The 8,446-nt window shown below is 48.9% G+C and overlaps 1 long non-coding RNA gene across 1 annotated transcript; it reads right to left on the bottom strand.

The window, feature by feature from the left end:
* Positions 1-168: 168 nt before the first annotated feature.
* LOC149128001 (uncharacterized) lies at positions 169-8,157 on the bottom strand. The gene is made up of 3 exons (XR_016230241.1): positions 8,115-8,157; positions 1,847-1,997; positions 169-1,066 (listed from the first exon to the last, which is right to left on the bottom strand). It is a non-coding gene; the product is annotated as an uncharacterized LOC149128001 (long non-coding RNA).
* Between the last annotated feature and the right edge of the window lie 289 nt (positions 8,158-8,446).

Below are 8,446 nucleotides of genomic sequence, written 5' to 3'. Positions count from 1 at the left end.
AAGGAACCCCACTGCTGTGATCTGAATGTGTTTCCTAAAAGCTCATGTGCTGGACACAGAGTCTCTAAGTTCATGTTTTAATAGAATGTGGGGATGCAGCCCATGCAGATAATTGGCATTGGATGTTGTGAGGGTAGGGACCCCCACGATGCCATTAATGGCCTTACACGAAGAAGGAGACCGAGCTGGCACAGCTGCTCTTTCTTGCCATGGGACGCCCTTTGCCATGTCCAGCAGCGAGAAGGCCCTCGCCAGATGCCAATGCCACACTCTTGGACTTCCCAGTTCACAGACGCATAGGCCACATAAACTTTTTTTTTTTTATTTGACAGGTAGAGTTATAGACAGTGTGAGAGAGAGAGACAGAGAGAAAGGTCTTCCTTCCATTGGTTCACACCCCAAATGGCCGCTATGGCCGGTGCTGTGCTGATCCGAAGCCAGGAGCCAGGTGCCTCCTCCTGGTCTCCCATGCGGGTGCAGGGGCCCAAGCACTTGGGCCATCCTCCACTGCCTTCCCAGGCCACAGCAGAGAGCTGGCCTGGAAGAGGAGCGACTGGGACTAGAACCAGTGCCCATACAGGATACTGGGGCTGCAGGCGGAGGATTAACCAAGTGAGCCACGGCACCGGCCCCGCACATAAACTTCTATTCTTTACACATTTTCAGTTTTTTTGTTACAGCAACAGAAAATGGACTAAGACACAATAAATTAAAAACCCTTGCTATCACAATCATATATTTAGAACATATCTGAGAAAGCTTCAAGAGCCAGGTGACACACAAAATTGAAAAATGGCTACGCCCCCCCCAGATCAGTCAGGGGTCCAAGACAGCAGCCCCAACCTCGCGAGCAAACAGGACACTGTCAGCTCCTGGGGAGTCTGCAGGCTGAGTCTGGGGGGCCTTTTCATGGACGACTTCTTATTAGCAGCCTCCTCTAGAGGGGGCACACGGCCAAGTGCCAGCACTACCCCAGCGTGAATACCCAGCATGGATAATCGTGACGTCTTACGTTGAACTGTGCATATGTTCTTGGCTTTGAGTGCACAACCGTATTCTCTTTGCTCTGAAAAGAGTGCAAAATATACAAGAAGACTGCAACACACATAATAATACATAACGCACAATATACGGAGTATATTCCTGTCATTTCATCAGGTGTGTCTCAAAGGAAATGCCTTAGATTCAAATCTAACAACACTAGCAATTGAGAACTCTTATCAAATCTAATGATGCACGCTGATATTGTAACACAAACGCAAGACTGCGACAGGGGCTGTGTTACACTGAACACTGAACTCAATCACCCCAAATCAGACCTCCTACGACAGGACCATGGGTGGCTGTCACCACTTTCTTGGGAATGAGTGCCAGAGGGGTGTTGGAGAGTTGGGTTCCGACTGGGAATCTTGCAGGATCGCAGTGCGCGGAGCTCCTGGTCACTGCACGGCCAGCTGTAGGGGACTGGGTAGGGTCACCCTACTCTTCCTGGTTTGCAGAGCACCTGGGCACTGAAGCTTCCCAGCTTTATAGACAGGCAACTCCACATCCACTCTCTGAGCAGTTTCTGCTCTTCAGGTAGCCATGGGTGTGGCCATGGGAAAATACAGGCCTATTTGTGAGCCTCTGATCCTCTAGGACCCTGGCTCCTTCTGGACTCAAGGGGACCACGGCCTGCAGATGCGAGTAGACGTGGCTGAGCCAGACTCCTTCAATAAGCAGAGGCAACTTGTTACCCAGGAACTACCCGATAGGAGAGGAGGCACAGAGATGCTTTTCATATGCAAATTTGTCCAGGTGAGACCCTAACCAGGTCCCTGCAAGACACAGGTAAAGGTGTGCTCACCTGCCCCACAGCCTTCCACTCCCACAGGCTTCCTACAAGGCCTTCTCTGCCTCCCTCTGAGGCTGATTGACAGGTCACTGCCAACTCGAGGCTTTGGAGAATCCGAGAGAAAATTAGGCTTCCTGTACGGCTAGTTCTGCTGTCCCTCCATCTGCCAGGGAATGTGTAACAGACAGGAAAGAGGAAATGGAACCTTCTCCAGCACACTGATGCTTTTAAACTCATTCCCTTCTTTTGCCTCCCCGAACCGAAGAGCCCCAGGGGCGGGTGCTATGGCACAGTGGGCTAAGCCTCAGCCTGCAGTGCCGGCATCCCATATGGGCACCATTTCATGTCCCAGCTGTTCCACTTCCGACCCAGCTCTCTGCTATGGCCTGGGAAAGCAGTGGAAGATGACCCAAGTGTTTGGGCCCCTGCACCCACATGGGAGACCAGGAAGAAGCTCCTGGCTCCTGGCTTCAGATCGGCGCAGCTCTGGCTGTTCTGGCCATTTAGGGAATGAACCAGTGGATGGAAGATCTTTCTCTCTGTCCCTCTGTCTGTAATTCTACCTCTCAAATACATTTTAAAAAAAATAAAATAAAATAAGTTTTCTAGGGCAGAATGAGAATGAAGTCTAGGGAAATGTGTGAGCAGCCTGCTGGAGGTATGTAGTTATAAATTTATTTTATTCTTTGCCAATTTTTATATTTATATAAAAGAACTTTCATGTATTTTATATATATGATTTTAAGAACATAATGATACTTCCCACCCTACTCTCCCTCCTCCTCCCTTTTTTTCTTTTATTTTTGCAATGACATACTTTAAATTTATAATCACAAGCATATGGTGGTTATAAATTTAAAGGCTAATCAGATTCATCATGTGTGTTTCTGTGGCTGTGTTTACCTGTACCAATGAAGGTCCGAAGTGGCCAAGGGCTGGGGTGTGATTAGTAAATGACAAACATCAGACATGTTACATTCAACAGAGTTTATGGAGCAGGAGTAATTTGTGAATGAGGTAGCCCTAGGTTTTATAGGTTCTGCCACGGGACTGGGTAACATTTACAGACAGAAAAAGCAAATCACATACAGGAAATGGAAATGAGTCCAAAGACAGATAGATTAGTTCAAGTTTAGCGCTTGCCTTATTTGAATCTAGTTTGAATAGTCGGCTGTCGCTGGCTGACTGAAGCTCAGCTGCTGTGACTGGCTGAGACTCAACTACTTGTTCTAAGAGTAGGCTGCAGTCTATTTATGCAATGAGTGAGTTTGCAGTTCACTATGTATGGAGTAATTTTAGGTCAAGCTTCAAATATGTGTAGGGGCAGTGCCAGGCCAAACTTGACTTAATTTAGAAAGTATGACATACAAGTTTGAGGAAAGACCGTGGGTATAGGGTCACGAAACATGAACACTCACTCTCTCCTTTGCTTGAGCGGTATGAGAAACAGTGAAGACAGGAGGCTTAGAGGGAAAGATAAGAGTTGCTATTCAGAAAGTAGATCTCCGTGGACCTATCTGGTAGCCCATTTTGTAGTTGAGGATAATGGCAAACCAATAAGCAAGCAAGCAACCAAACCACCGATGTGGCCTGTTGTATCTATCAATTCTCATGAGACACCATGATCATTGAAGTAGCAACTGACTCTGCACAGAGCTGTCTCTCTGTGCGTGACAGTGTATTCCTCACTACTATAATGAATAAGCTGAAGCAAGCTAACTTTATAAAGAAAAGATGTTTATGTAGCTAATAGTTCTGAAGGGCATGGCGCCGCATTAGCATCAGTTTGGAGATGGCAGGAGGGAGGGGCACATCCCAGGACAGGAAGCCAGCGAGCGAGTGGTTCCGAGTCAGGCTCAGGCTTTTCTAACAACTAGCACAGCCCCGTGAGAGGCATCTTGGCTCTTTCTAAGGGCAGTGCCCCCAGTGGACCAGGACCTCCCAGAAGCCCCTCCCCCTTAACATTTCCCCACCTTCATCACCACACTAGTGCCCAAGCTCCCAAGACATAAAGCTTCAGGAACCCATCAAGCAGAAAGGGACTCACGGAAGGGGAGACTGTTCATTCTGTGGAATGTTGTGCCCAGAAGACAGTGACCCTATGGTTTGGAAAGCCCCACATTTTTCTTATTTGTTTTTAAGAAATATTTTTCTTCAATGGCCTTAGGATTAGTGAACCTTATTTTGAATGTATCTGTTTGTCAAGGTTAGTCTCCAAAGAGGGCAGGGTCAGAGTGGAGGGGGCAACTGGGAAGTAAGTAAGGACTTTTTGGTTTCTGCAGTGACTGAGAGGAGGGAGGCCAGCATTCATGGGTGGGGGGTCAGGGATGTTGATGTCCTGCAGGTGCTTCCATGTAGCTAAAAAACCTGCTTATATCAAGCCTTAAATGTTTGTTACATTTTAGCTGAATTTTTCTAGAAACATTAAATTTTCTAGGAAAGCAGCTTTCTTTTACGTTGAGGGAAAGTCATACTTTGGAATTTTACCAAGTTGTTCACCATTTTAGAAAATCAAGTTATTCTATCTGATATCTCAGTTGCCAAGGCAACATACAGGGTATGTCTACATTAGTATCAGTTGTATTCATAGTGATCTCACTTGTCTATAGAGAGCTATAATTATTTTAAAGTGTCAGAAATCTTTAAAAGAGCATTTTATTAGAAATCGGTATAATTAGGGGCTGGTGCTGTGGCATAGTGGGTAAAGCCGCCACCTAAAGCGCAAGCATCCCATGTGGGCGCTGGTTTGAGTCCCAGCTGCTCCACTTCCAATCCAGCTCTCTGCTATGGCCTGGGAAAACTGAAAGATGGCCCAAGTCCTTGGGCCCCTGCACTTGTGTGGGAGACCTGGAGGAAGCTTCTGGCTCCTGGCTTCAGACGCGCGCAGCTCTAGCCACTGCAGCCAACTGGGGAGTGAACCAGTGGATGGAAGACCTCTCTATCTCTCTCTCTCTGTGCCTCTCCTTCTCTCTGTGTAACACTGACTTTCAAATAAATAAATAAATCTTTTTTAAAAAAAGAAATTGGTATAATTACTCAATTATTTGATTATGTAATTGAGTTACAGAATTTACATATTGAAAATAAATTATTCTTCTTTATAGTTGAGGCATTTGTTGATTTTTAAAAATTGTTTTGTTTGTATTTATGCTATCCACACATTTTGGAATACTAATGAGGACATATGAGTCTGTAACATTTGTCCCCTACGTGCTGTGGGGTCTAGTAGACAATCACTGTGCAAAAGGCAAACTTGTGGAGAGACCATTGCCACTCTTAGGCTGAGGTGACAGTGTTCTGGGAGCTTGTTGGCCCAGAGACCCTTGTATGTGTGATCTGGAGCCAAGGGGAGTACCATGCAAGGGAAGAGCCCAAGAAAAGTGGGTGAGAGGGCAGGAACCAAGGATGCCAGGATCACACAGCCAGGTCCCTCATGGAAATGCATTTGGTCATTAAAGGGCTTGTGCCCATTCAAAAGTCAGTGTAGAGTGATGGGCAGTGGGAGGAGGAAAGAGAAAGAGAGAAAGAGAGAGAGAGAGAGAGAAAGAGAGAAAGAGAGAAAGAGAAAGAGAAAGAGAAAGAGAAAGAGAAAGAGAAAGAGAAAGAGAAAGAGAAAGAGAAAGAGAAAGAGAGAATATCCTCCATTTGCTAGTTCACTTCCAAAATGGCTGAAACAGTTGGGACTGGTCCAGACTGAAGCCAGAAGCCCAGAACTCCACCTGGGCCTCATACGTGGGTGGCAAAGGCCCAAGTACTTGGGCCACCTTCTGCTGCCTTCCCAGGCATACATTAGCAGGGAGCTGGATTCGAGGTGGAGCAGCTGGGACTCAAATAGGAGCTCTCATATGGGATGCTGTCATCACAGGCAGAGGCTTACCCCACTGCACCACCATGCCAGCACTCCCCACCCCAAGTATATATTTTTTTAATTACTTGAGAGTGAGTGAGCAAGCGTGCCCATCTTCTGGCTCACACGAATGAGGCTGGAACTGGGCCAGGCCAAAGCTGGGAGCCAGGATCTCAGTGCAGTTCTCCAAAGTGGGTGACCAGAACCCCGCTATCTGGCCCATCGCTTGTTGTCTCCAGGTGTGCATTCATAGGCACCAGGAGGCCGAGCCAGGTGTTAAACACAGGCTCACTGTGAAATGGGACGCATTTCATTCCTTCCCCTTTTCATAAGATTTATGTATGTATCTGAAAAGCAGAATTACAGACAGAGAGCGGCAGAGACAGAGGGAATTTATATCCACCCCCCAAATGGCTGCAACAGCCAGGGCTGAGCCAGGCTGAAGCCAGGAGCCTGGATATCCATTTGGGTCTGCGATGTGGGTAGCAGGAGCTCAGTTACTTGGCCATCTTCTGCTGTCTTCCCAGGCACAACAGCAGGGAGCTGGAGCCAAAGCAGAGCAGCCAAGACTTGAACTGGTGCTCATGTGGGAAGCAGGCACTGGAGGCAGAGGCTTCACCCCCAGCGCCACAATGCTGGCCCCAGGACAACTATTCTCCTCTGTGGCAGTCCAATCAGGCAGATAAGAGAAAATCAGAGCAAAGCCTCTTCATTTTTAAAAAAATTTTTTTGACAGGCGGAGTGGACAGTGAGAGAGAGATAGAAACAGAGAAAGGTCTTCCTTTTCTGTTGGTTCTTCCCCCAGTGGCCGCTGTGGCCGGCACACCACGCTGATCCGATGGCAGGAGCCAGGTACTTATCCTGGTCTCCCATGGGGTGCAGGGCCCAAGCACTTGGGCCATCCTCCACTGCACTCCCTGGCCACAGCAGAGAGCTGGCCTGGAAGAGGGGCAACCAGGACAGAATCCGGCGCCCCAATCGGGACTAGAACCCGGTGTGCTGGCGCCGTGGGCGGAGGATTAGCCCATTGAGCCGCAGCGCTGGCCGAAGTAAAGCCTCTTCAAGCATCTGCTGCTCTCCAAGGACCTTTAATTTAATCAGTATTCCAGGGGGCTGTGTTATGAGCCCCAACACCACCATCACAATCAAAACAATGAACACATCCATCCCCTGCTCAAGCTTCTGCTCCTCTGAGATCTCCCCCACCTCCTCCTGATCGCTGATCTGCTCTGTCATCACAGCTTCATTTCACAACCCCCTCTCTATTGCTGTGCCGTGTGGAGGGGACAGCACTGCATCAGTCACTCCCAAGGTGGCCCTGGGCCTGACTGGGCTGGAGACAGCAGGGGAGAACCCACTCACACTCCACCGCCCACTAGAGGGCCCGTCAATCAGTTGAAGTTAGGTCCATCGTAAGGCTCCTCGTGAATTAAGGCAATCACGAATCACTTGATTCACTCTTATACAGGGCTGTGTACATGAGCATCACTTGAGGATAAAAGACACTCTCAGTTCCTGGCCCCCTGTCCAAGATTTAATCAGTCGGAGAATGAAGGCCCAGGAGAGCTGCGGTTTTTGAAGGCTCCCAGGTGGTTCCAAAGCATGGACAAGGTTGGGAGCCCTACACGTATCCCACAGGTGAGATTGGGTCTGGGATTCCCAACTTAACTCAGGTGAGTAGGACACCTCCCTCCACGCCAGGGAGGAGTATTGCACTTTTTAAAGATTTATTGTAATCGTTTGAAAGGAAGAGTTACAGAAGACAGATAGAGGTCTTCCACCTGCTGGTTCAAACCCCACCCCCCCCCAAATGACTGCAGCAGTCCAGGATGGGCTAAGCCAAACCGGGAGCCAGGAGCTTCTTCCAGGTCTCCCATGTGGGTGCAGGGGCCCAAGCACTTAGGCCATCTTCTGCTGCTGGTTCGCAAGTGGAGCAGCCGGGACTCGAACCTGCGCCCATCTGGGAGGTCGGAGTACAGGGAGCAGCCTCACCCGCTATCCCACAGCGCTGGCTCAGTGTGTGCACCACAGTCTCGGAGGCCTGCATCTCACTGGAGTCCCCGCTTGACGTTCATGCTGCTCGGTGCCCGCTAGGGACCAGCCATGGGCTACGCACTTTAGCTAACGGGGAGCTCTGAGGGCCAACCAACTGAAATGGCTTTGATTTTTCTGTTTTGTTCACTGCTGGATCCACAGAGCCTAGAACAGCGGCAGGTACATAACAAGTTCTTAATAAAGGCCTTAGGCTTGGGTTGCTTTATCTGACACTGCAGTGGTGGTGGGTGAATTCCAGATTACCTTGCAATTTTTTTAAAAAATAGGATTAACATGCAATACTTGCACATTTTATGGGGTACCACGTGGGAGGGAGTTCACCACGTGTATACAGCGTGTACCGAGCAATCAGGCTAACGTCTATTTGCATTTCCTTACCATTACTCAACGCTTGAAGCACATCCCTGGGTAATTTTTCTTTTTTTTTTTTTTTTTTTTTTTTTTTGACAGGCAGAGTGGACAGTGAGAGAGACAGACAGAGAGAAAGGTCTTCCTTTTGCCGTTGGTTCACCCTCCAATGGCCGCCGCTGCAGCCGGCGCACCGCGCTGATCCGATGGCAGGAGCCAGGATCCAGGTGCTTTTCCTGGTCTCCCATGGGGTGCAGGGCCCAAGCACCTGGGCCATCCTCCACTGCACTCCCTGGCCACAGCAGAGAGCTGGCCTGGAAGAGGGGCAACCGGGACAGAATCCGGCGCCCTGACCGGGACTA

Source organism: Oryctolagus cuniculus, chromosome 2 (genome assembly GCF_051225735.1).
Source record: "Oryctolagus cuniculus isolate XC-2025 breed Fujian yellow rabbit chromosome 2, ASM5122573v1, whole genome shotgun sequence".
NCBI classification, from domain to species: domain Eukaryota; kingdom Metazoa; phylum Chordata; class Mammalia; order Lagomorpha; family Leporidae; genus Oryctolagus; species Oryctolagus cuniculus.
The sequence above is the reverse complement of the archived record's forward strand: the minus strand, read 5'-3'. Positions and strand labels throughout refer to the sequence as shown.